Raw genomic sequence first — 27,664 nt, 5'->3', positions numbered from 1 at the left:
CAGAGGGAGTGGGGGCAAGAATAGGACGGAAATAGAAGACACATGCCTGGCCACAGTGGGGACAGGACAAACACAATAACTATTTTCAAAGAAAACATAAACAAGCACAGATGAGTGTAGTGCAAATCACCACCATAAACAGCTTTCAGCTGGCAGCACAAACGGTGAATCTGCGAGTCAATTTTGTAATAAAAAAAAAAAAAACGTAAAATGATTTCCCTGCAGCCAGCCAGCCAGCAGCAAGGGAAAAGACCCAGGTTCTGACGGAGATCATTATCAGAGACCCAGATGGGCACTCCCTCACCCCCCATCCCTGCCCTGGATGCAGGGAACTGCTGTGTGTCCATAACACGTCAGGCAGTGTCTGGGGCACTTGTCACAGCCTGCATTCCCACTGCCGCCCTGAGAGGGCAGGCGTTATCATTCTGTATCCCGGCAAGGAAAGGGAAGCTCAGAGAGGTTCCAAAATTGGCCCGGGACGCTACAAATATAAAATGATAGTGCCAGGGCTCACTCCCAGGGCCGTAGGGAGTATCTTTTCACAGAGCCATGCAGCTCCCCGCCCCCCAGCACCCCCGCCCCTGGAACGTCTGCTGCCCCTTCTGTACGCACGTCACAAATGATGTAGGATGGGTGCCAGGGTCCAGCTGTGGCCTCAGCTTCAGGATCTCTAGCCCTCAAGAGTATTTAGCCCAGAGAGAAATCAGAATTTTAGCTCCAACCCTCTTATTTCACAGGGTGGAAACTAAAATTCAGATGGGAGAAGGGGCATGGTCAAGGCTGCAGTTATTGTCAGAGCTGGCCTTGGAGCCTCCCTTGGTGTTCTTGCCCCCCTCCCACCCCCCACCCCCCGTAGGCTCTTAAATAAAAGAGCAAGCTGCCAGCCAGCCTGCTCTGCTTGCCCTGGGTCTCCTCCTGACCCGCCTGTTAGCCTCTGGCCATCAGACAGCCACATGACAAATGCCTTTCTAGGCTGTTGTCGCCGTGGAGAGAGCAGTCAAGGGTCCCAGTGATGCCGCTGCCTCCCCACTTGTCCACAATTCCTCGCTGTGGACAACTGCGTTGTCCCGAAACTGAGGTCCCGGGCAGCTCCCGGAGACGCATCCCGCACCCTCACCTGGAGCCACCCCACCCCAGGCTACTGCCACAAGTCACACCTTCCCCTTCCCCTTGTCCAGAGCCGGCCTCCGCTGCCATCTAGAGCAAACAGCTCCAGTCCTCCTGGTCCTGTGGCCTCCTGGGATCCCTGCCAGGCGGGGGCCCACCTCCCACCCTCCACCCCCACAAAAACTGCCTCCTCACTGTCCCTGATTCCCAGTGACACACAAGGACTCCTTAGTGAGGGGACACACGGCTGCTGGCAATTCAAAGCAGGAGCCAGGCCTGGGAGCTAGAAACGGGGTTCTTTCTCTCTCCTTAGACAAATCCTTCCAGCTCTCTCTCTCGCTTCTGCTGCCCCTGAACTCACAGGAGGAGCAGACACTTCCCTGGTGTGCCTCAGTCTTCCCATCTCTACAGAAGAGATGTTCCGCAGGGGAACTAAAGAAGCCCTGCTCAGCAATGTGGAGCCACTAATGGTTTGCAAACACCGCTGTGTAGGGAAAGACCTGGTTGATCTTATTTAAACGCAGAATCTGAACAAGTAGGTCTGGAGCGGGGGCCTGAGATTCCGCATTTAGAAATGCAGAAACCCCCAGGGGACACTGATGCTGTTAATTCATTGTCCGCACTTTGAGCAGCAAGGATCGAAACAACCTGGAGACCTGGGAATAGACATGAGGTGTAGACTGTGGTTTTAAGGACGAGAGTGTGTAGAACTGGAAAAATCCCTAGATATCTGGTTGTGGAGCATCAGAGCCAATGGCCTCAGAGCCGGTGGATCCCTACTCTGAGGCCGGAGCGGGGCTGCGGCTTGCCCCGCAGGACAGGAGCCCTCCGTGGAGCCTAGGTGGGGCCCCGAGCTGTGCGGTCACGTAGGTGGGGGAAAGTGAGGAGGGGAGTGAAGAAGGGCTTGTCCCCCTGGGAAAGCCTGAAAACAGGTGTCTGCTGTCCTCAGCTCATCCACCTGGGAAGCTCCTTAGATCCATGGACAATGGGTGCCCTGGAGATTAAATGACCAAGTGGGAAACTGGCTTCTCCCTCATGGAGACTACCCATAGTCCCAAGCGGCGGTGCAGCCTCCAGTCCCCATTAGAAGAAGAGGTTTGGGAGCATTTCTTCTTTTAAGAACCCCAGCTTCCTGTGGGCTGGGATCCAGACAGCTAGGGCCCACGGAGGTCCCCAGGCCCAAGGTCCTCTGGCTACTAGATACACTGTCTCTGCCGTAAGCGACAGTGTGGAATGTAGCTGGCAGGTGAAGGCCAAACTTTTAAGAGAGACATCAACAACCTAGGAAACAGTCAGAGCAAGGGAAGAGCATGTCAAATGAGGTACACTTGATGGGGACAGGCGTGGAAAGCAGGCATGCTGCCTTCAAATATTTGCTGGGCTATTGCAAGATTAAAGACCCGACCTCAGGCTGCTTGGGCCCAAGGGGTTGAACCAGCACCAGGGGGTAGAATCCATAGAAAGACTTGATTAAGTCCAATCTAAGGAGAACTTGCTAAAGTTGCAGCTGACCAAAGATGGACTGTGCTGCCTCGAGAGGCGGTGAGCTCCCCATCACAGGAAGCATACAAGAAGACACTGGATGGGCAAGCTGCAGAGGATGCCTGTATCAGTCAGGGTTCAATCCGAACCAGTAGAAGAGATATATTACAGGGAATTGGCTTACATGACGGTTGTGGCTAGAGTAGACCATCAGGACAGACAAGCTGGAAGTCTTTCCAGCAGCAACCCTAGATTAGTGTTTGATCAATACCTAAGGCAAGTAGATACATTAAAAAGATCACTGGGGACTAAAATAAATAGCTTTTAAAATTCTTCCCGACCTTGAGATGCTCTGATTTCTTGATCTTTAAGGGGGCAGCCTGGAGAGCCCAAGTACCCAAAGTGGACTCAGCCGTGTCCTGGGGGCCCCCAGGGCCTCCGGATCACCTTCCAAATAGAACTGTCTTTAGCCTTCATTTCAGTTCAGTTTACCAAAAATCACTGAGGTCTCCTGAGTGCTAGGCACGGTACTTGCCACCAAAAGAATAGAAAACTAAGACCCAGCTCCTGCCCCAAGGAGCCTCTGGTCCAGTGGCATCCTGAAACCACAAGTTGAATGTTATCCATGCTAAATCCTAGTAAAGTGACTCAAAATAGGGATCTGAGAAGGCTTCCTGGAGCAGGTAGCACTTGAGGGAGTTTGAATGAGGAGTGAGGACTCTAGTAGGTGACGATGGGCAGTGAGAACTTTCTGGATGAGGCAATAGCATGAGACAGTCTGAGGGGCATGAATGTACCCAAGGAAAGTGGCAAGGGCAGATCCTAGAAGGATAACTTCTGGACTCTGGTGGGTGGACTTGATTAAACCACTGGGTGCCCCATGACCCTGGATGAACCAGTGGATCACCTTAGTTCAATAGTAGGTACCTCCATGACCTTGGTTGAACCCGAGGGTGCCCCAAAACACAGCTGAACAAGTGGCTGCCCCCAGGATTCCAGTTGAACCACAGGGTCATGAACCTGAATCCCAACTGTCTCCCTTCACCCTCGCCCTGGTCACCCAGCAGACCTCAGCCCCCAGAGAAGTCCCTCCCTCCTGTCACCACACTTCCTTTTCTGGGCCACAGGGCCACTCGGGAGCCCAGACCAAATCCAGTTTTATGGATGGTATGCAGGAGCCCCAGGGCAGCACTGAACTGAAGGAGATGATACTGTCACACAACACTGTGTGGACATCTTCTGCATGGACAGCCCCAGACGCCAGCTCTCAGACCCCTTCACTCTCCTTGAGACTTCGCAGCTTGGCATGGACTCAGTGTCCCTCTTCAGGAATGTGTAGGGCCTCTCCCGACCACAGCCCCAGTGCAGAAATAACCATCTCAGAAACATCCGGACAGGCACATTCCAGCCCTCCAGCCACAGGACCATCTGGGGGGCTCTCTCCAGTGACCCAACTGTCAGGCCCCAGTGGAGCAGCCGAGAGAGAGAGAGAGAGAGAGAGAGAGAGAGAGAGAGAGAGAGATGCCAGACTCCCATACAGGAAGCAGCTCTCTCCTCTGGGATGGATCCAATCATCCTCCTAGTGTAGAAGGGCTCCCTGGGATCTTGGGGGCAAGCGGGGGTGCAGGCAGTCGCAGGCAGGAGGAAGCCTCTGATTGATGCACCAGGGGGGTCTGCCCTGGGCCGCTCCGTCCTGATCTTAGACCTGATGAGAAGCAGCCACTCCCCACAGAGCCTGCCTCAGTTTCCACGGTTAGGAACCAAAGCTGCCATTAGCTGGGAGGTTTCTCTGGGCTGAGCCTCTGACACGATCACCTCATGCGATCCTCACAGCCAGTGGCACTGTTACAATCCCCATTCTACAGACCAGGACCCTGAGGCTCGGAGGAGTTAGGGAGGGCATGCAAATGCACACTGCTGGCAAGTGGCAGAACAGGGATGTGTAAAGCACGCACAGCCCTTGGCGTATAAAGCACATGTTCATATAGTATCTCTTCTGAGGGTCCTGTGGACCCAGAATCACGGGTATCATTACTCCCACTTTGCCAATGAAGAAACCAAACTGGAGAGCATAAGGTCACTTCCTACAATCCTAAGCCAGTGATGTGGGACCAAGAGTCAAATCAGGACCCCTCCCCAAACCTAAACCACCCTCTCCCCCAGAACACAAATGCCCTCGCCTCCTACACAGTGGCTAAAGGTGGGTTATTCCCATGACACGGATGTGGGGACATTGCAGATGCCAGCCTATGGAGGGCAGAAAGGGAAATATTGGGGGGGGGGACAGTTGTCACTGGGTGGCCTTAGTTTCACACATTTGCCAAAGCCATCTTTCTGAACAGGATGGGAGCCCAAGACTAGAAATGAGAACAGAGTGGCGGTTCTTAGGAGTGGCCAGTGAGTGAGAGAGGGGGCTTTGCCAGGGGCCACTTGGGCAAGTCACCTGCTTCCCAGTGTGTAGGGACAGGTGAGATGGCCCCTGCGTGCCGAGTAGGACACTTGTCCCCAGTAACAGCTGTTGTTTGGAGCCAGAGTGATGGGTGTCAGGGCCTGACTTAATTCATTAGGCCTGAGCTAAGCCCAGGAGCCCGGAAGTTTTAGAGTCCCCCAGCGAAGGGTCTGCAGCCAGGTTTGGGAAGCACAGGAGAGAGGAGAAGTTATTAGAATCAGCATTCTGTACTTTGGAGGCTGGGCCACTTGCCAGCCAGCCTCTAGCATTTTCTTTCTGGGTTTCCTTGGTACTTAAGAAACATTCAAGGGATGGCTAAAGAGGAACCTTTGGAGTTTGCAAGCCAAAGTTCCTGGGGCGAGCCAGGTGGCGGAGACAGCAGGAGTCGGTGGGTGGCCCCAGGAGAAGGCGGCACCCCCCCTCCAGGTAAAGGGGACTGAGAGTCTTAGTGGGGTCCTAGGGACAGGCTCCACCTTCACGGCTTTAGCTCTCAGGCTGCTCTTAACCCCAGGGAAGGGAATCAGCCCCAGCGAGGCCTGTCAGCCATGTGAGCATCACTCACCTGCGAACAAATCGGGGGGCTTTGGTCCAGCTGAGCCACGTGACTCCCTCTTCAATATGACCTTGCATCATGGGTTTTCCAACAGTGAGGGTTAAACATGGTAAGACCCTCTGGGGCCGCCCTTGGTCCTTGATCCACCTCTAGGTGGGGCCAGAGAGAGAGAAACCTGGACCCAAATTCAGTGGCAGGCCTCCTTCCCTAGGGTGTCACACCCAGCTCAGTGCCCCAGAGTTGGAAACACTCGTCTTCCGTGGGACCAAAGAGGCCCTGAGGTCCCCTGCCTGCCCCTCAGAGTCAGCCACTGGGTTCATGGAGGTGGGCTATGGGTCCTTTCTCAGAGCTGTGGCTAACAACAGCTTACTGCAGTTGAGTAAGGAAAGTGGGACACACGATCCCCTCCATGTTTCTCAGTTCTCTGGCTGGGAGACCCACAGCAGGTCACATCCCCCCGGCCTTATCCATGAGGGACCGGACTGGTGTGTCCGAGCCCCCCCATATAGCTCTGACCGTCTGTGTTGGACCTGTTCCTGGCCTCTACCTCCAGCCCTTCCTAAGAAGCACACAGGGTGACACGCTTGTCCCCACTTCACCCCATGCTGGCTGAGCCCTGGAGGGACTTCCTCTGTGTCAGTCCCAAGAATAGAGCTCTGTACAGGACCTCCAAGTCACCCCTTTCGGAAAGAGAGCATTTCTGACTGTGGCCGAGGCCGCGCTTATCAGCAGAGCAAGTCTGCTGTCCCAGCCCCTGGGACAGCTGGAATGCAGGAGCCTCCCACCGGAAAGGTCGGCACCCCGGCTGGAGCTCCCACAGTAGTCCGTGGGTGGGATGTGGGAGGCAGTCACGGTGCTGGGAGCAGACTGACCCCAGCCAGCGCCGTCTGACAGGGGGTGGCCAGGAGAGAGGCTGCAGGGTGAGCTCAGGGCGCTGACGCTGGCATACTTGTGCAGAACAAGGGCTCAGCTTGGCAGTGGATGGCATCGCAGCGAGCCCTGGGGTCCTCGGGATTCTTTGAGAATCACTGATTCAGTGCAACACTTCTCTCTTCCAGACGAGGAGACGGAGATGCAGGGCGGGGGCGGAGGGAGCTGGAGAGTGAACCAGAAGTTCACAGAGCCAGTCCTCAGACCCAGCCTCCCGGCCCTTTCCACTCCCTCAGTATGCCCGCACAGTCATCCCTCCGCTCCCTCTGGTTCTCTGAGCATTTTCCATGTGTCAGGCACCACTCTAGGCCCCAAAGGCTCAGCTCCTTACAGTGTCTACAGTTGAGAGGAAGTAGGTAGGTGTACCCAGGGCCATGTGGTCACAGATAAACAACGTCATCTCACTGGTAACAAGTGCCAAGAGACAGCAAAACAAGAGGATGTGGCAGAGACAGGGATGGGCAGAGGGTTCTAGACGATGCAAAAATCAGGAAAAGCCTCTGGAGGGCAGAAGAGGGAGGGACAGCAAATGCGAAGTTGCCCGTGGGCCACAGTTGGGCATGTTTGAGGAAGAGCGCAGGAAGGGCAGTGAGCTACAGCATACTGAGCCAGGGGGAGGAAGCGTGGAAGGGTTGGGTCTTGCAGGGCCATGGAGGCCACAGTCAAGAGCTTGGATTTTGCTCAAGGTGTGACGGAAGTCACTGGAAGATTTTAAGCGCTGTGTTGTGTGATATGACTAAAGTTTTTACCAGATCCCTGTGGTAGGGGTCGGGGGAGGTCAGGTGGTTGTAATTCAAGAGGGAAGCAGGGAGACCTGCCAGGCTTCCGGTGACCTGAGAGAATGAGGGTAGGTTGGACCCAGGTGAAGACTGTGGACGTGGTGAGCAGGCGTGGATTGAGGGCATGCGTTGGGGCAGAGTGGCCGGACCTGATGCGTGTGTTGGGGAAGAGGAGGGTGGGAGAGGACTGTACGCCTCAAGGAAAGAGGATAGTCAGGGGTGGCCTTTGACCTAAGCAACCGGATGGAGGGTGAGCATTGTCTGAGACTGAACGTAAAACCCGGAGGGTAACAGGTTTGGTAAAGAGATGAGATTCGAGAACTTCTGTTTTCAGACCTACAAGTTAATTTGCAGATGCTTATTACCAGCCCCTGTGGGCAGTTAGATAGACAAGTCTGCAGCGCAAGGGAGAGGTCAAGGCTGAAATACAAATCTGGGAGTTATCAGATGGAAATAATATTTAAAGTCACGAGGCTAGATGAGATCACCTGGGAGGAGCGGGGAGCAGGGGAGAAAAGCCCAGGGCCAGCAGCACCACCACCGCCCCCAACACGGGGAGGGAGGGAGAGCAGGAAAGGGGGCCTGCCAGACACTGGAGAGGAACCTGGAGACCAAGAGCAGTGTTTCAGGAGAGAGGGAGCTGTCAGCTGCCAGCTGCTGCTGGGAAATCAAGTCAGATGACCGCAGGGAAACCACCAGTGCAATTGGCAGCCTGGCGGCCATGGGAGACACTGACTATGAAAACAGAGGGCCACGTTCAACAGCTTGTTCCGGGAGCAGAAGGTGGGAGGGGCGACTTTTGTATCTGTGGAGCCGGAGGTGGAACAGGGGGACCAGGTTTCAAGAGAGGCAAGGGAGAGAACGCACGGCCGTCACGGCTCCCCGTCTTCAGGCCTTTTTCATAAATGCTTCGCAAACCCTCCTGCAGAGGCCCGTGAGCAGTTATCATTATGTCCATTATGCAAACGAGGTCCAAGTTCCAGCTCAGTTATCAGCTCAGGGCTCCCAGCCAGGGATCCAGTCCAGGCCCATCTGCCCCCAAAGCCCCTGCTTGTCGTGCAGCAGCCCCCCAACCGGCCCCTGGTTCTGCCAGTCTCTCCTTGCTGCTGCCTCCCCCGTCTGCCCCGTCGGCCCCACCTCCCCATCCATCCTTGTCCTTTGATCGTTTCTGCCGGCTTCCAGCAGTCTTGGCCTCTGCCTCCCTCCTCTGGGTGAGCTCTGCTTTTTCTCTTTGATCCGGCAAGTCCGTCCTCAGCTGTGTCCTCAGCTGGGCCCTGTGTCCCTCTCCCTGTCAATGCAGGATGTCCTCACACCTCTTCCCAAAGGTGGGGGGTCTGCAAGCACAAGGGCCTTGGGGGAGCCCGGGTATGTGGGATGGGAGTGTGGTTCCTGCCCACCCCGCAGCTGCTGCTGGGGGCTCTTCAGGCCGGGCCCAGCTGCAGTCCAGTCCCCACTTAGCACTGAGGGTCCCGAGAGGCGAGCTCACAGGCCACAGATGCACGTGGAGGCAGCCAGGAGTGGGCAGCTGGAAGGGCCAGGCATTCTTACCCTGATGGATCAAGACGGGCCTCAAAGTTCTTCTCAAGAGAATGGGACACATGGGAAGCGGTGGTCAGGAGTCCCAAATAGGGCGACATAGCTGACAAAACGAGCCACCTGGCTGCCACCACATGCCTCCAGAGAAGAGCGGGACTCAGGACCTCAAAGTCCCTTTTGGAGCCAGATGATTCCGGCGGAAAGTCACGAGGCAAGGCCTAGAGACAAGTAAGGTAGAGAGGAAACCTGCCGGGACCTGGGCCACGTCACTCTCCACCCAGCCTGGCTGCTCTCCTCCCCACCCTGCCTACATCCTGACCCAGACGAAGGGAGGCCCAGAGCCCCCTTCAGCTCCTACCTCGGATTCTGAGGCCCTGCCCGCCCCCGGCTGTGCTGTGACCCGCCTCCCAACTGGAAGAGATGAGCAGAGGGGACACGCAGGCACCACGGGGCCCAGCCACTCCCCAAAGCCCTGACAGGGGGCTGTGGTAGTAATTAGCTTCTCACACATCCCCGGGGTTATTTTTAAGCCCCGTTCTTCCCTGGTTTATTTTTAAAGTAACACTGGCACGCGGCTGGCCAGCTGCCCTTCCCAGGTGCCGTGCCGATTTGGGCCAGGAACGGAGCAGGGCAAAATGTGTCCCTCCCCTGGGGCCCCCCACCGGGTGCCAGAGTTAACCAGCCCCTCACTGGATGGCAAGGGAAGTTCCTGCTGCTCTGAAAGCCCAGGTCCAGCCTGGGGCGAGCAGGTGGGCTGGCGGCGGGAGAGCCCGCCCTCCTCCCGCTCGGCCCGAAAACTCTCACATCTCTGTCCTGCCACTGATGCACACGCTCCATGACCTCGACCAGGTCAGCTCACCTGCCCAGGCCTCAGCTTCCTCACTGCTCAGCTGGGAGAGTGATAGCCATACCTGCCTCCCTGACTGTCAGACACTCAGAAAGAGAGTGAGAAACTGAAGCAAGGCTCGAGCATACAGGAAAGCACTGGGATGAACTCTCCATGCAGCCGGGCTGCCCCCCACTGTCCCACTAAACTCCCTTGAAGCCCTGCCTCTCCCCCTGGGAGAGTGACTCCTCCGTGAGATGCTCCTCGGTTCCCTTCATCTCTTACCCACCTGCCCGGAGACCAGCCTTCCACATTTGCAGTCTGGCCGAGCTCTGATCCAGGCTGCCCGGGGTGCAGGGGCAGCTGTCAGGCTGCTGGTGGCCATTACAAGGCTTCTGCTTGGGATGGGGGTGGAGAGGGCAGAGCCCCCACCCCCACCACCCCCACCCACCTCCTCCCTGGCAGCCTTCCAGAGAGCTCAGCTATGGAAAAGCACTGCCAAGGGTGAGCTCCAAAACACTTTCCTCAGCTCCAGAGCAATAGCTAAGCCTGGAGAGGTATGACATATGGTAGAGGACACCGAAAGGCAGGTTGAAAGTTTGGGCTTCTTTCCCTGTAGTCAATGGGGAGCCACAGGAGGTTTCCGAGTGGAGGAGTGACATTTTGAGCCGAAAGCAGGTTTTTACGCAGAGAGCAGAGTGGGGCATAATCTGGAAGTTGGGGTGGGGAAGATTATGGAAGGGGCTAGAAAGCTGCCAAGGAGGTCAGGAACCACTGCCCAAGCCCAGACTGCAAAGGGTGAGGGCCTGGATGACTCTGGTGGCTAAAGGAACGGAAGAAAAGGACAGGACTAGGAGGACTAGGACAAGGTGTGCAGGGGAAAAGAGGAAGGGACGGTGTTCAGTCTGGCTAAGGAATGAGCACATTAACAGGAATCGGGCAGCACAGAGAGAGCCAACATGGGGCAGAAGGGTGCTTTCGGGTTGTCACAACAAGCTCAGGTGTCCCAGTTCAACCACATAGAGCATGGAGTGGAGCTGGAGGCAAGTTCTTGGCGGCCCGCTCTGGGAGCCAGCATCAGAGCAGCTCATGCAAAGTCCTGCCCCACTCTTACAATCAGGGTGCAGCGGGTGAGATGCAAAGGACCAGCAGGAGCAGGAGAGTGGAGTGTCCACAAAGGCGGCGGAGGAAGACTGGCCATCGGGGATGAGCGTGGCCAGAATATGAAGGACAGTAAGGATGCCAACATCCAAGACCCTGTGTGCGGTTGTCCAGGTTGTACACTGTCCAAAAGAATCCAGCTGATGGGTTAGGAAGCTGAAGTTCAACATGCTCAGCAAACTATGCACTCCCAGAGGCTACATCCAGCCAGAGGGGCCCATTTTTTTTTTTTTCTAATTTATTCTGGAGTTGCCACACAGGTACGGACGGCCCTGTGCCACGGGGTCTGACACTCAGGAAATTCCCGAGGTTTTCAGCAAGAGTGGTCTTGGTGAAGTGGGGGCAGCTAAAGGGGTGGGTAAGAGGGGAGGCAATTCTTGGGGGAAGTAAGACCAAGGAAAGAGCACGGTAGGCCTGTCTCCCTCCCTTTAAAAAAACAAACAAACAAACTTGCGGCTAATACTGAGACACTAGGAGAGGACAGTTTGAAAATACTGCCAAATGGGGGGCCTCCAGAAACAACGCCAGGAGGAAGAGCCCAGGACCGGGGCAGAGTGCAGTCAGGGGGTCGGCCTTGGGAAGGGAGTCTCTCCTCCTCTGAATGGGAGAAGCTGGAAGGGAGCAAGGCCCACAGAGAGAACAGGAGAAACAGTATGGGGAGGGCCTCACTCTGCCATGTTTTAGATGTATGACCTTGAGCAAGTCACTGAACCTCCCTGTGGCTCAGCTCCTGCATCTTTAAATGGTAATAATAATAGTACCTACCAAATAGGGTTGTTTGAGGATTAAAAGAGGAGCATGTATTAGCTCGCTTAGAGCAATGTGGCACGTGGTAAGCACCATATAAAAGTCAGCTAGTATTGTTTTGAATTGGGGAGGAGGGAGCCGTGACAGAGGCATTTAATCATTTGAATAAAGTCAAGTGCAGAGAAAGCTAGCTTGCCCAGATTCCACATTGAGGAGGGGGGGGGGAGGGGGGGGCACAGCAGAACTGTAAGCAGTAGCTGGAGAGAGCTGGGTCCCACGGAGACAGCCTGGGTCCTGGGGACGCTGCCCAGCTTGGAGCTCTTGGCACCATAAAAAGCAAGTTCAGGGCACCAATGCATAAATAGGAGCCTCTATAGGCCATAGGAGCCATGAAGTCATTCTCCTATTATACCGGATTCTGGGCCGTGAACAGCGGTGAGGGTGGAGGGCTTAGAAGGCGACAGAATGGCAGAGATAATTGAAAAGGCTGGGAAATCAGAGGTCAGAAGAGAGGTGGCAAGCCCAGGGTGAGTCAGGCAGTGGGAGACAGGCTGGGGGACGAGCGTCTGCATCCATGTCTCTGTGAGGAGGGCGGCGTCCCCAGGGATGGGGACAGCTGCTTGCTGTCTCCAATGAGGACAACAGGCTGAAAGGGAAGGGTCCGAGCCTTGGTCATCTCATTCTGCCTGAGGAGCATTTCCGACAGGGCGTAGGGTGCAGTGAAATGTGTTTCCATGGAGAGTGATGGAATCTTAGCCTCTGAGCGGAGTCTGTCTTTGTGGGGGAGGGGCTGGATCTGGGGACTTCTTTAAATCCTCAACAACTTGAAGGGACAGCAGGGCCCAGAGGCCAGGTCCTGTGAGGGGCTCTTCCTGTATCGAGGTGCAGACTGTCCGCCCATCTGGTTCTTGCATTCTCTGCCCTGGATGGTGGACAGAGTCACGCCAAGAGGCTACTGTGGGGACATGTGAGGTGCTGGAGCCAGTGTGTATGTGCATGTGTCTGTGTGTGCACTTGTGCACACATGCTTGTGTGACTAGTGGGGGTGGGGACACCACATCTGCAGGCCGGCTCAGAGGGAGAGAAGGTCCCGGCAGCTGGCTCCAGGCTGAAGTCCCTGTTGCCTGGAGTCCCTCTCCTCCTGGGCACTATGCCAATCTGCACCATCTGAGCTCCTGAGCCCTGGGGAGAGTGCTGAGCCTAAGAAAAGCCTCCTTCACATCTCCTGGCATCTGTTCCCAAATTCCCTGCCAGCCCAGAGCTGTCTGGGCCACTAGCCACGACCAGAAAGGGGAGTGTGGAAGCAGGTGGTGGAGACAGGGTCCACAGGGGCCACACTCACTCCAAGACCATCCCACCCAACCCAACCTCTCCATTAAGACTGGCTCCCTGCATCTGCCGGGAATCCGCTGTGGACGCTGGGCAAGGTGGGCCAGCGGAGAGAGACCCACCTCCGTGCAAAAGCCTAACACCTGGCAGAGAGTGGCGAGGGCAGGAAAAGGTGCCATTCTTCCAGCTGGGGGAAAGCGTGTCCAAAGAGGGGGCCCGGAGCTGTCCTTGGAGGGCAGGAGAGATGGAGGAGGCAATTCCAGGCAGCTGTAACATGAGGAAGTGCCCAGAGGTGGGATGTGGGAAGGATGCAGGGAAGCCTCGCAACAGAAGGTACTAGAAGTGTTGGGCCAGGCCAGGTAGGGGGTTAGTTGTGGACACCCCAGACTGCATTTATACATCTGGGGAATAAAAGAAGGCTTCCGAGGGGTGGGTGGCAGCTCAGAGCTGTGCTTAAAAAAGTAATAACACTAATAACAGCTCCTGCTTCCTGAGACTCTCCGTGTGCCAGGCCTTGTGCTAGGCACTTTACCCACTGTATTTCTAATGCCCAGGCCACCCAGCTACCTAGCAAGAGAGGGGCTCACGGAGGCAGTGTGAGTTGTGGGAGAGGCAGCAGGTCTGGAATCAGGAGACCTGGGCCTCAGGTTCAGCTCTGGGGCTCTAACCTTGGGTGAAACACCCACTTTCCCAGGCTTCGCTGTCCCCAGCTGTTGAACGTGGACCACCCCTGCCCAGAGGGCCACACAGGGCTGCTGTAAGGATCAACAGGAATGTTCCTAAACACTGTAGAGTGCTGTGCCCACGTGGGTCTCCTGAAACTCAGCCAGGGCCCTTCCACTGTGCTGCTCACCTCGTAGGGCACATCTTGTCTGGTGCTTGGGAGCCCAGCCCCTCCATCTGTAGCCGCTGGCGCTCAGTCAAGGCCCAGCCCCTTTGGGCCAGCACAAGTAAAAGGGAACAGCAGCGCTTTGCCAGTGTGAAGGCCAGTATTCAAAAGCCCAGGCCTTTCCCTCCCTCTCTCGGGCCACCCCTGTCTCTGCTATACCCAGCCACCCTGGCTTCTCTTCCCCTGCAACTCCGACTCCCGCGTGACTTTAGCTCACAGTGGTCCTAGCCAGGACCCAGTTCTTTGTAACCCTGCAGCCCAGCTCCCCAAAGCTGACCAGCCGGTCAGCCTGTAATCACAGTCCCTGAAAGAGATAACCTGACTGGCTCAGCCCAGCGGACAGTTTGGGTCCTCTTGGACCAGGTGTCCATCAGTCGTCCAACCCACTGCAGGCTAGGCCGAGGTCACATGGGGCAAAGGGGCTGGCCAGGCCCTCAACTAAGGTTGTTGCAGGAAGGGGGAAGGCACTCCAGCCATGTCCATCGAAGACAGCCTTCCTTGGGGCCCTGTCCCTTTGCCCTCCAGCTTCCCCCTCCCCACTTCCTGCTCAGGGCCATATTGAGGTATCCTAGGAGTCTCCAAAGAGACCTCCAGAGGGCTGCTCCCTGGGACAGAAAGGACCAGCCTTTGGAGAGACACCATTTCCCTCCTCACATGGTTTGAACACCCACTGTCCTGCCCTGAGGCATTTACAGTACTCTTAGGATGATGGCCCACTACACACGTTTTCCATGAGCTGTCAACCAAGTGCATGGTCCCAGGGACACCCAAGAGTGTCTGGACTCCGAAAGCCAAAAGATCTATGTCGAATCCTGGCTTTGCCAATTTTTATCAGTCCTTAGCTTCCCTGAGCCTCAGTTTCCTTATCAAAATGGAGCTAACAGTGCCTACCTTGAAGGTCACGGTGAGGACCGGAGATAATTAACGTAAGGGTGCTGGATCGGGTTAGCGGTAGGGGCACTGAGGGCAGAGAAAGCATAGGCTTCCCTCTGGCCTGGGAATGCCCTCCCTTGCTCTCCCTCCTTCCTCACACACTCCCCCCCTCCCCATTCCCACCTGCCACCCCACACTCAGCCTCACACAGTGGGGGCCAGGAGGCAAGTCTCCACCAGGGGACCGAGCCTGGGCCCTGACCGCCTCTTAAAAACCGTTGTCCAGTGTCCAGCACCACCCGGGCCAGCTGGCCCCCTCCCCGCTTTCCGTGCAAGCAGACTTGACTAAATGAAGCTTTGCTCACAGAGGCATCACTGCGCGTTAGGAGCTGGGTCAATACGGCAGGCGGGGTCCGCCAGGAGAGGCAAGGGAGTGGGAGAGACGGACGCCGTGCGGAGAGCTGAGAGGACGGGATGCTGTTGGGGCCAGAGCAGGAGGAAGGTTCCTCAGAAGGCTCCTCAAGCGGGAGAAGGCAGGGGATAGGGGGGGCAGGGGATAGGGGACAGCAGCCGGCGTTGCATCGGCACAGGGAGGCGGTGAGTGTGGAAAAAGGGAGGAAGGTCTTCACCATAAGTCTATAAATCGAGGATTGTGCTAAAACTAAAAATTTACTTAAACAAAAGAGTAAATGGTAGAAGGAGGAGCAGGATAAGGAGGAGAAAGGGGGACAGAGAGAGTATGGCCTCAGACAATAACCTTGGCCCAGTTTCTGGCCACAACAAGGGCCAGGCAGCTCCGTGCACGAGCCAGGTGTTCACGCCAGCCCTGAGCAAGACTCCCAGGTATCCGGGGACACCCTTTGGAGGCCTGAGGGAACATGAGTGCCACGTTCCCAGCCACAGGAGCGCTGGCAGGATTGCTGTGCCTTTCAACCCCCTCCGGTTTCCGGGTGCCCATAGGAGCCCCCTGTCTGGGTCCCCCTGTCACAGGAAGGTGCCTCTGGCATAGACTCCACACATCCTGGGGCAAGTCTTTACTTCAGGGACCGTCTCCTCTCAGCCTCCCACTCGCCTGCTTCTCTTCCCAGAGGGCAAGACCGAGCCACCCTCAACTCCATGTCCTCTCCTGGCACGGAGCAGAGTAGCTGGCTCAAAGCAGGGGATGCTTAAGAAACGTCTGCTCAATTAATTGACTAAGACAGGCTAAGAGGAACGAAGCCATCTTTGCCCCTCTGATTTTCCAACTGATATTCCTGAGACCAGCCAGGTGCTGCAGCCTTCCTGGGTCCCCTGCCGCCCACTCGGCCTCTGTAGGCACCACGCCCCCCTCTTCCAGGGCTGGCTCTGAGCTCCCCTCTGCCTCTTGCCATCCGGCTCAGGCCAGGAGGGCACCTTCTGGGGCACGGCAAGGCCCAGCCTCCTGGGAGAAGGGCCTGGATGGGAAGAAGGGGGAATGGTAGCTGGAGGGGGCACCTGCTTTGACCCCAGTCCAGAAGCCCAGGAGGCCACCGAGACGCGGAAGAAAGAGCGGGAAGGCCTGGCTCTGCCACGTGCCCATGCGGCCTGGTCCAAGGCACCCAGCCCCTAGGCTCAGTCTCCTCAGCTGAACACCCCAGGCACCTGCCTTCCAGAGTGCAGCATCTAATCCGCCAATGTTCGCTAGACTGTGCACGGCGACAGGCCTGAATCTGTGCCCCAACTCGGCCACTCACCGGCTGTGTGGTCTTAAGTGAGTAATGGGAACTTTCTGTGTCTCCGTTTTCTCACCTGTGAAATGGAGATAATACCTCTCTCATACAGGGTTTGTGGAGATGAAAGTAAATGATGTGCATGAAGCACTTTGTACGGTGCCTGGCACAGCAATGCTCAAATAGATGTGAACTTGGTCATTACTACTGTTATTACTACTGCTACATTGTACTACCACCGGACCTAGAAGTACAAGCTACCACTCACCCTCAGAGTCCAGAGGGAGACTCGGAAAACAAAATGAGAAAAGGAGGAGGCGGGGGGCGGGGGGCGCGCAGCGCCTAGGTGGCTCAGTCGGTTAAGCGTCTGACTTTGGCTCAGGTCATGATCTCACGGTTCCTGGGTCCAAGCCCGCGTCAGGCTCTGTGCTGACAGCTCAGAGCCTGGAGCCCGCTTCCGATTCTGTGTCTTCCTCTCTCTCTGCTCCTCCCCCGCTTGTGCTCTGTCCCTGTCTCTCAAAAATGAATAAATGTTAAAAAAAAAAAAAAATTTAAAGGAAGAGGGGGAGGAAAGAAGGAGGAAAAAGAGAGAGAGAAGGAAGAAAAGGCAAAGAAGAAGCTAAAAAAGTAAAAAGAAGCAAAGATTCCAGGGCCCAGGAAGCTGGACTCCAGGGCTAGATGGGGGTCCACTGGGGACCCCTGGGGGCTCAGCAGTCAGTAGGGGGAGCCTGGGGACCAACAATACTCCCTGAGGCCTTGGCCCATGTTAGCCCCGGGAGACCTAGACAGGGAGACGTGGTCATCTCCTCCCTGACTCCATGTGGCCTCCTGCGCTAGGAGGCTGCATGGGGGTGTGGTCGCAGACTTCAGTCTGCCTCGGCTGTGGGCCGTATTCAGAGCACTGCCGGCCAGGCCAGCCTAGCTCCGGCCCCCTTGCAGGAAAATGCAAAGGGTTCTCAGGCGACCCACGGCATCCGCTCAGCGCGGACTGGAACGGCTCTGCAGACATGCGGGCCCCAGCGACTGTGCGTCTGATGTGCAAACAGAGGCCCAGTGCCATTGTTTGGGGGACCCGACAGTGCTTTCTCCACTGTTTGTGGGGCAGGATGCACGGCCCCTCTGGCGGTCCAGAATCCTAGAATGTCACAGGGCCTCAAGAACATCTCTAGCTTCTTCATTTCCCACAGGAGGGCCTCCAGGCCAAGAAAAGGGCAAGGTCTTGCCTGTGATTACACAGTGGAACAACTCAAACCAGACCCCAGCCGGGTCTTCTGACTTTCACTCCTGTGGAAGAGTCCCGGGGCAGCCTGGGGCAGTGGAAAGAGAACTGCCTTTGAATTTCAAGTTTGGTTGTAGCATCCATGGCCAGAGATAAAACCCTTTACTTCTCTGAGCCTTAGTTTTCACATCCGTAAAATAGGAAGGAAAAGAAGAAGAACGCCTAAGGGTTGCTGTGCAAGTTCAAACGATAAGAGGTAAAGAAACTGCTTTGTAAATGACAAAGCCCTGCACAAGTAAAACACAGAACATATTACTATTTTAGAACTTAGAGCACTTGCGTGTATTAAGGACTCAAAAAGTCTGCTGGTTGAGGGGATGAAGGTTTGAGGCGTGTTGAGTGATGAATAAAGGGCTCTGAGCACTGGTTTGTTCAGGTGGGTAGGATGAGGGAGGCTTCACCGAGGGGGTGACTTTTGAGATGGGCTTGGATGGAAGAGTAGAAACCCATCAGGAAGAAAAAAAGCATGAGCAGCATCCACATACGTGCAGGTGCAGCTGGGGCCTCCAAGGAGCCGCGGATCCCAGACTCTGCTCGAAACTTACCCCTCGCCCCCGGGCCTATGCATGGTACATGGAACAAGGGGAGCTAGCAATTTATTAAATCTTCAACTATAACATGGTCAGAGAAGAAATAACCTTCCGATCTAACATCCCATTTGACAGATATGAAAACTGAGGCTCAGGAAGCCAATGCGCCTTAACAAAGGCCCTACGGCAGACTCCGCAAACTAGGGCCCATAAACCAAATGTGGCCCACCACCTATTTTTATAAATCAAGTTTTGTTGGAACATGGCCACACCCCTTCATTTACATATTGTCTATGGCTTTCGTCTCCATATAATGGCAGAGCTGAGTGGTTGCAAGAGGCCATACAGACTATGAGACCTAAAATATTTACTATCTGGCCCTTTAAAGAAGAAAGTTTGCCAACTCCTGTCCTACAGCAAGGTAGTGGCAAGAGCTGGGATGGGAGCCAGGCCTCTGACTCCTGGTTGGGTGCTTTTTAATTCCATGCACCCTTGCCCCTCTGGGCCCATGCTGTCCCCTGTAACACTGCCTGAAGGGTGAGCTTTCAGGCAGCCAGGCTCTGCACAGGCTCAACTCCAGGACGCATGGTGTAGCCAACAGGGAACACCTGGGCGGGCCACTGTTACCCTCATGACAAAATAGGGCTTCTTGCTGGAGGCAGTTCAACCCGTTTGGGGGGAGTCTGACACGGAAATGCCAACATGTGCCTGCTTCTCCTCCATGGGCAAAGCGGAAAGAGCCAGAGAGTGTTAAGTGTAGGACTCAGGCCAGCCAGATGCCAAAGTTATAGACACAGCCTTTCAAGAAGCCCACAGAGGAGGACTGGCATCTCCAGCCATCTGCTGAGGTGGCCAAGTCCGCTTTAAATTGTGCTGTAGAATTACTTTCTCGGTGCCAGACTGTCCGTGGTGAATTCATTTAATTAAAACCCCACCAAATCCAATCTGTTAGAAGTTCTGAGTTCACACATGTCCTGTCCAATCGGTCATAAGGATGCAGATAGGCCACGGGCCTGGGCCACAGCCACCTGGTACAGTGACTGGCCTATAACAGACCCCATAAGCCCCAGGTCAGTGCGCTTCCAAGGACAACCGGAGTCACTGCCCTATTGTGTGACAGAGCCCGCTGCGGACCTCACGCTCTGTTCATCCTCCCTGTCTCTACCCCGTTCGCCTCTCAGGCTCAGTGTTGAGCCTTCCCTAATTTACTCATTCAACAGAGATTAATTAAGTGCCAGCTATGTGCCAAGCATTCTTCTGAACGTGGGGAAAATAGTCGTAACAAGAGACAAAAATCCCTGCCCACATGGAGCTTACAGTTTAAACCCAGAAATGCAAGAGCATCTCACACACTATGTCTCTACAAGGGTAGAACTCTCGTTTAGGGTTCTACTGAACTCAGTTTAGGCCTGAGCACTTGACAATGGAACCGTGCAGAGGCCTCCTAATTAAACCTCCTGCCCTGCCCGCCTCCCCCCCCCCCATCTCCTACTGCCAACCATCCCCTGCCCCCGCCCCGGAAACAGACACCTCTTTGGTATGTCCCTCCCCTACTCGGGAGCTATCAACAGGTCCTCATTGCCTCCAAGTTGAGATTTGAACTCCTGCCCCTACCCCTCACCTATCTTGCTCTCCTCACCAACCTATGCGGCTCAGGTGAACTTCCTGCTCCAAGAAATCCAGAGTTTTTGTTGCTGTTAGATTTACAATATTCATTGCTAGCTACTTATAAAAGTAATAGTTTTTAGAAAATACACAAGACATAAAAGCAAATTAAAATTAATCATGAGCCCCATGATTCAAAGATAAGCTCTCCGAGCTTTTTCGTGTATTTCTTTCCAGGTGTGTGTAGATACATTTTTTTATGTTTATATATTTAGCGTGGGATCCCATTATACATAAAGTGTTGTATCCTGCCATTTTTATTTAACACTCTATGGTGGTTTTCTATGTAATTAAGAGACTGCTGAGGAGTATATTTAATCGCTGCACAATATCCCACCACATAAACACACCTTAATATGTTTAACCAAACCCTATTGGTGAACATTTGGACTGTTTACAATTTTTCACAATGAAAATGCTGCTATAAACATCCTTGTTCATAAATCTTTGTTCCGATCTCTGGTTATTTTCCCAGCAGAGATTCTTAGAAGTGGCACTCCAGGGTCACTGGGCAGACACGTTTCTAAAGGTTCTTGATGTGTATCATGAAGCTGCCTTCCTGAAAGTCTGTTGGTCCCCCTCCCCTCTCCCTTTGTGAGAATACCCACTAGCCTCGGACAGGTATATTTTCTCTGCCTCCTATGTGCCCTGTGTCTCTTTGCATTGTGTCTTCGCTTCAGCAGCTCCCCTCGGTCAGAACCCTGCATTTCCCGGGGCGCCTGGGTGGCGCAGTCGGTTAAGCGTCCGACTTCAGCCAGGTCACGATCTCGCGGTCCGTGAGTTCGAGCCCCGCGTCGGGCTCTGGGCTGATGGCTCAGAGCCTGGAGCCTGTTTCCGATTCTGTGTCTCCCTCTCTCTGCCCCTCCCCCGTTCATGCTCTGTCTCTCTCTGTCCCAAAAATAAATAAACGTTGAAAAAAAAAAATTTTAAGAACCCTGCATTTCCCATCCATCCTTCAGAGCTCAGGGCAAAGACCACCTCCTCCACGAAGCCCCTCCTGATACGCTAACTAAAGTTCTCCAACCTCTAGCCTTCCCTCGGCCCCTGTCTTAAGTTCTTCCTAAGATAATTCCCACCGTTGCCACGCATTTTAATAATGTGTGTAATAATAGCCTCTTCTTTGTAAGGTACATTGAAGGGCTTCCACTGAGATGTTTCATCTGATTCACTTCAGATAAAATGTGTTTTGAGGTCAAGGACCATGGTTTCATCATCAGAGTCTACTTACTCTGGCCCCATCACCAACCTCAAGTCTAGCCCAACCTCAAGCTAGATCCTGATTTAATGGAGTTTTACAACAGCCTTCCCTATTCCTTGGCCTACCAGAACAGAGTTTGGGATGTTCCCCTCTGCAGCGAGGACTGACTGGGACAGGGGGCCCTGGATTCCAGTCCTCGCTCTGTGAGGGACTCACTAGGTCTTAGGGCCAGTCTCCGTCCCTCTCTGGGCCTCAGTCTACTCATCTATAAAATGAGTATGTTGAACTACATAGTCTCTCACCCTCCCGGACTGATTCCCGCTGCAGCCCCAGGTACCCAGAGCAGCCCCGGGGTGCCTCTGAGGGCCCCTGTGCAAAGCCAGCCTCTGGGATAGGCCGGAGGGAGCTGGCCGGGTAGGCAGGCCTGGCTCCAGGCCAGGCTGTGTCTGCAAACACTGACCTTGGCTGCCGCAGGGATTTTCCATGACACCAGCACCCTCCCCCCCCAGCTCCCCCTAATCCCACGTGGGCCTGGGGAGGGTGGGGGCTGGGAGTGGCAGGGGCTGTCCTATACCAGAGGACCCTGAATCACAGCAATGGGGCACCTGTGGATGGGGTACAGCTAAAAGAGAGAGAGGAGAGAGCAGTGGTTCTACAGGTGGAAAGTCTGGTGGGAAAGCAGGAGTAAAAAGAGCACCTGCCAGTGCAGAATGGGGAGAAGAGCCGAAAGAGGGGCTGGGGAGATGGGAAAGAGGCCTTGGAAAGGGGCAGGAGGGAGGGAGGGAGGGTGCTGTGCTTCACAGCTGTCCTTCCTGAGAGCTCTAGCCTGGAGGGGACAAACTCCAGACCCAGCTCTGCACACTGGTCCCTCCCCCCAACCCAGGTCCATGAGGCCCCGGTGGTTTCCCAGGCCTCAGTCAGGGCCTGGCCAGGCCCAGGGTAGGGGGGATTCCTCCTGGGCCCCTGAAGCTGATCTCATTTTGCAGGGGCCCGGGGCCACTGGAAGGACAGAGGTATGAGTCACTAAAGGCCTTCCTGCCAAGGCCACCTCCCCTCCCCCCTGAGGGGAGGTTCCTCTCATCTGCACCCCAGACTTAGCAGCTTCCTGGGTTGAACAGCATTTTCTTTTCTTTTTTTTTTTTAAGTTTTATTTATTTATCTTGAGAGAGACAGCATGAGTGGGGAAGGAGCAGAGAGAGGGAGAGAGAGAATCCCAAGCAGGCTCTGCGCTGCCCGTTCAGAGCCGAATAAGGGGGCAAACCCATGAAACCCTGAGATCATGACCTGAGCCGAAATCAGAAGTCGGACGCTTAACTGACCGAGCCACCCAGACGCCCCTGAACAGCATTTTCTGAGCAGCAGCTCCTACCAGGCCTTGCAGCGGACACTGAGGGGACTTGCTGGCCCCCTGGGAGCTCAGAGCCCTGCAGAGCTGAGGGCAGAAAGGTGAGCACTGCAGCCAGGCAAGGGGAGCGGAACCTCCAGCTCCAGTGAGGGATCCAGGAAAGTTCTGGAAAAGGCGTTGTCTGAGCTGGACCCTAAGGCTAGAGGAGAAGGCGGGCATTCTCTTCCCTGTCTCCACCAGGCAGCCTCCTCCCTCCTCCCCAGAGCCTGGGCACTCCTGCCAGCTTCCTTCTGCCTCATTTCCTTTAACACACCAATTAGACTCCTGCGGAGCCTCCTATCCCACTTCCTGGCTCCACAGCATCTCTAGACCAAGGGGGCGGCTCCCTGTCTGCGCCTCAGGCCCCTGGGGAGGCAGGGTGTTCAGTGGGCCTTTCTGAGGGGACCCACAGGTTCAGGCCTGACTGCCCCCCTGCGGACCCCGCAAGAGAGCCCGGCCTCCCTCGGGGGGCACCCCTGTCCTGCAGCTAGTCCGCTGGCTGCCGGTGTTTCCCTCGAGCCCCCACTTCCCTCTGGCTGCCCGCCAGGCCCAGGCAGCAGCTCCAAGGTCAGGCCCCCTCCCCATGTCCAGCTCTGCACCAGCCCAGCTTAGCCCATAGTTCACCGCCTTTGAGCACCTGAGGCCACAGGTCAGATCCATCTTCCCTCAGGGCAAACATTAGCCTCACTGGTGCCCTTATTTACATTAGATAACTAGGGCTACGGGGAACCAGGAAACGGGATGCAGCCAGGCATTGCCAAGGGCTGTGTGTTTCTCATCTACAGAAGGGACCGGACATCCGAGAATCTCAAAGTCAGAGACCTAGAAGGAAGACCTTAAAGTTCTAGACGCTATAGCGGAGCATTTTCCAAACTTCCAGCAACACGCACGGTGAGGAAAGCCCTCGAAGGCCAAATAAGTGGAAAAATTTAGTCCATTCCCCCAACTTTGACCGACCTTGCACATGTACGGCTCTGATAAAGCCTACACTTAAATCCAGTGACAACAAACCCTGTGAAATTCAGCATTCCTCCAGTCCAATTGAACCAAGCAACCCTCTCCTCATCCAACAGTTATGAACAGTCCATGGAACTGCTGTTCCAGGAAATTAACTTTTGGGAAACACTAATCATGGGCTGCTGGTGCTAAAAGGAACTTTAAAGACCATCTAATCTTGATGTTTCCCAAAATATTCGTACTCATAATTAATATTCATCGATCCCAATACCCTAAGCATCCAAAGCCTGCCAAGGCCTCAAAATCCCCCACAGCAACTCTATGAGGTAAGTATAATCATTATTCCCATCTTACAGATGCGGAGACTGAGGCACTTAGAAGTTTCCGTTACTTGGCCCAAGTTGAAATATGTCTGGCTCCAGGCACTCTGACGTCATCTATGCCACTAAGCTGCCGAGATCCCCTGCAGAGAGTAGAAATATCTGTTTTTAGTATTTCAAAAGCATAACAATAAGTTAATTCAGTCTCTAGAATCAGTTAGCCCCTGCTAATTCAGAAGTTCTGATTGGCAGGTGGGTTCTTAATTAATTTTGGTGGGGAAAGAATTAATTATTCCTTTCATAATGATCTATTCAGTGCCCGGTCTCTGTAGGAGACTGATTGACACGTGGCGCTTCATAAATAAAGGCTTTCAAAATTTAGAATCTACAAATGGGTGGGTTAATACAAAAAATAATAAAAGGGGGAGGGGGGGAGTTGACGGACACCTTTTATCTTGCCCTATCCTGCACGTCACAAAGGAGGAAAGTCGAGGACCAGGGAGGGGAAAGGACTAACTCGAGACACAAAACTAGTTCTGGCCAGGGCCAGGTCAGACCCCTGGATCTCCCACCTCCTTAGCCCCATGCTTTTTTCCTCCATCCAAGGCTGTGGCCAGAGTTCTGGCTTTGTAGCCAGCTAGGCCAGGGGTAGGAGGTCAAGCACTCAGACTGACGGGCACACGGTATCGGTGGGGAACAGCAGCTGAGCCCGGTCTGGCCAAGGCCACCACGAAGGATTCAGACTGGCTATCTGTGCTTTAACTGGAAGGAAATAGGCTATAGGGAGAGGCCCTAACCCCCTGCATCTCCCTGGGAGACAGCTTTGGCCAGTTTCTGAGGCCCTTGGTGATACCAGGAGGAAAACAAAGAAACTGAGGCCTAGGGCTTCCTGTCCCACCTCTCATTTTTCCTGCTGCCCCAGATAACCAAAATTAATATTTATGTCTAACCACATAGTTAATTTTATGTCCAGCCACCTGGCTTCCTCAGGTGGATTCTATGCCTCCAGCCAGGTTTCAGGGCCATCTCTTAGCCTAGTTGCTCCCAAGCAGGGGCTGCTGAGCCCTTGTTGAATGAACAAGTCAACCTTGGTCACACGGAGCCAGCGGGCAGAGGACAGAGCACTGCGTTGGGAACCGAGTATCCTGGGTTATAGTCCTGGCTCTGCCATTCGCTGGCTGTGTGCCCTGGAACAGATCACTCTCCTTCTCTGGGCCTCTATTTCCTCATCTCTACATCATAAGGACTGGGTCATATGATCACTGAGGGATTTTCTGGCTCTGAGAACCTAGAAGTCTAGTGGATTCAGGAGGAGGTGGCTGGGAGAGGAGAGGGCAGTGATAGCCCCGGTCAGTGCTCTGACAGGCAGCGGCTAGAGTCTCATGATCGGGGGATGAGTTCTGGCTGGTCAGTCCACCAGGTCCTGCGAGGGAGGGTCCTCAGGGGATCAGGCACGGGGTGCAGCTTCTGTGTGTGTCAGTGACACACAAGGACAGACGGAGCCCCTTGCCCAGTGAGTCACAGAGCTGGACAGCAGGGAGGAGACTGGGATTATCTTTTGCCCCCTCTCTCAAAACCCATGCCTGATGTGGGCAAGGACCAGGCAAGCAGCGGGCCTGCTGGCAGGCAGACAGGCCTTGCCAAACTCCCAATTACTTCCCAGAAGTTCCAGGGCCCCCCGGGAGTGGCTCCACCCCAGCTGGCACCGCTTCCAGCTGGGCACCCACGTCAGCAGGTCCTCACAGCTCCCTTGCCCTTTCACCCAATGACAGGAAAACAGATGAAGGGACGGGGCCGTGCTGACCCTGGGCCAGGTACTTGGAGAAGCATCTGGCTCCCCCGGCGTCACACTCCTATTGCCACTGGGCCACGTCCGTCTCAGAGCAGTGCCGGAGGATGCAACCCCTAGTGGAACGCTCCCCTCTCGGGGCCTCAGTTTCCCATCCCGGTCACCCTTCCTGGGTGATGAATCGGCTCTGAGGCATCGGAATGAGCGATGAGTCAGAAAGTCCTCGAGGCCTTGGCCAACTCACAAGGCCTCTCCAGCCCTTTTCAGCTATAAAACAGAGATCGTCAGAAGAATGGCCTTGTGGAAGTTTTTCAGGATTAAGGTTCAAAATGTGTCTGGAGGATAAGACCTCAAGCCTCAGCCTGTGGCAGGGAGGGACGACGAGCCCCGGGGGGGTGTCTGACCCCAAGGGTGAGGTACATCCAGGCTGGGGACACCCTGGACAGGACAGTGGGTCGAGTGGGGCATGAGGCTCTGGCTGGAGAAGAGCCTTTGGGTAAGCCTGGCTGTGCCACCGCGTAGCACCAACAGGGGGAAGGCAGGGAATGGAGTTGTCACTTCCGGCCGGGAGCTGGGGAAGCACGAGCACACTCAAGATAGATCTGAGTCGGCAGGGGCAGGGCGGATGCCCTGTGCGGACAGGCCCAGGGGAAGAAGGTGGCCGGCCACATGTCTGCTGGCACGTGGGCTGTACTGAGACCAGGGAGGGCCTCTCTGCAGCTAGGGGACTTTGCGCGCAGCTACGGTGGACACTGGGTTTTCCTGAAGTCAGAGCCTCTGAGCGAGCACAGGGAGAGGTGGCAGTGGCAGTGAGAGGGGGTCCTTCTCGCTGAGCCCACACAGGTTGCCCCCCCCACCCCGGACCACGCTCTCAGGTGGCCTTTTCCCCGTGAGGTCCCGTCCCCCCTGCTCCTTCACGAACCCCACAGGTTCTGAAGTACTTACGTGTCTAGCTTACATGGTGCGTCGGGCAACCAAGCTGGGTATTAATAGCTGTAGCTCAAACCCTTAGAGTGCAGACAGGGCAAAAGAGGTCCAGAGAGGGGAATGCCTGTGCCCAAGGTCACACAGCCAGCGCGCCTGTCAGGCTGGGGCCGGGCCCACGCTACCTAACCCCTGTCCAGCCCCACCCGCGGTGCCATGCCCTCCCCCACGCCCAGTGCGGCGCTGGCCTGGGGGACAGGGAAGGACAGGATAAGAAGCAGTTCTGGCTCAGGGCCTGCCCAGCTGTCGAGGTGAGTTGTGGTCTGGCTGCCGTGGCCGAGCTGGCGGGCACAATCTGTTCTCACCCTGCTGGGACGCAGACAGGCCGGGCATGGCAGCTCAACAGCTCAGCTATCCAGGCCCCTGGCACAGAGTGACACAGTCAACCAGCTAGGTGTCCTGGTTGGGGGGGGGGGGGGGGGGGGGAAGGGGGGGAAGGGGAGCCCATTCTAAGGGCAGCCCACAGCCCCACACACTCCAAGCCGCTGTCCCCAGATCTCCCTGAGCTTTAAGATTCAAATGGCCTTGGGCTAACAGAGATGCCAGCTTTACTGGAACTGAGCTGCCCCCCGGCCTGGAAATGTGAGGGAAATCTGGCACCTCGCTCATTAGTAATCATAGCGAGCCATTATTGAACATTTGATACGTACCAGACTCTAGGTTAAGTGCATTATACACATTATCTCATTTATTTCTCCCGAAAAGCCCTGGGAGGCAGGTTCTACTTATCAGCCCCATTTTACACATGTGGAAACCAAGGCCCACAGAGGTTTAAAAAAAAAAAAAGGCAGTCCTTGGAGGAGTATGAAGATCTGAATTCTTATCAGACACCAAAGCACATGGTATCCTACCTGGCCATGCACATATTCTGAGCATACTTCCTGGGCATGGCAGGCAATGTGGAGGGGGAAGCTTGAGAGAAACATGACAGGCCCCCAGCCAGGGCCCACCCTGCCACCCCAAGCCAGCGTTTAGCTGTACGTATGGGGCGCTGGGGGATAGGGCAGGGGTGGTGGTAATAGTGGCCCTGGAGTTCAAAGCTGAACATTCTCAGTGTCACGCAAAACACAGACGGTCACTTCCAGTGCGGAACCCAGGGCAGCTGCACGGAAGAAGCAGCACTGGGTTGGGGCACCTGGATGGCTCAGTCGGTTAGGAAGCAGCATCGGGTTACGTTTTGATAAGGCTTAGAAAGGAGGAACAACTGGAA

General features: G+C 55.2%; 1 protein-coding gene and 1 long non-coding RNA gene across 3 annotated transcripts in view; one reads left to right on the top strand and one right to left on the bottom strand.

The window, feature by feature from the left end:
* The window catches only part of KCNK3 (potassium two pore domain channel subfamily K member 3), a 37,816-nt gene that overhangs the window by 5,699 nt on the left and 4,453 nt on the right, over positions 1-27,664 (top strand). The gene's annotated exons all lie outside the window — the stretch shown is intronic.
* Positions 15,693-27,664, bottom strand: part of LOC125162679 (uncharacterized) — a 40,433-nt gene continuing 28,461 nt past the window's right edge. For both annotated transcript variants that reach the window (XR_007151128.1, XR_007151129.1), the window contains 2 exons: positions 23,716-23,824; positions 15,693-16,427 (listed from right to left, as the gene is read on the bottom strand). This is a non-coding gene — a long non-coding RNA (uncharacterized LOC125162679). The remainder of the gene's footprint in view (positions 16,428-23,715; positions 23,825-27,664) is intronic.

This window comes from Prionailurus viverrinus, chromosome A3 (genome assembly GCF_022837055.1).
Source record: "Prionailurus viverrinus isolate Anna chromosome A3, UM_Priviv_1.0, whole genome shotgun sequence".
Taxonomy (NCBI): domain Eukaryota; kingdom Metazoa; phylum Chordata; class Mammalia; order Carnivora; family Felidae; genus Prionailurus; species Prionailurus viverrinus.
Note: the sequence above shows the minus strand (reverse complement) of the source record. Positions and strands in the feature narration are given on the sequence as shown.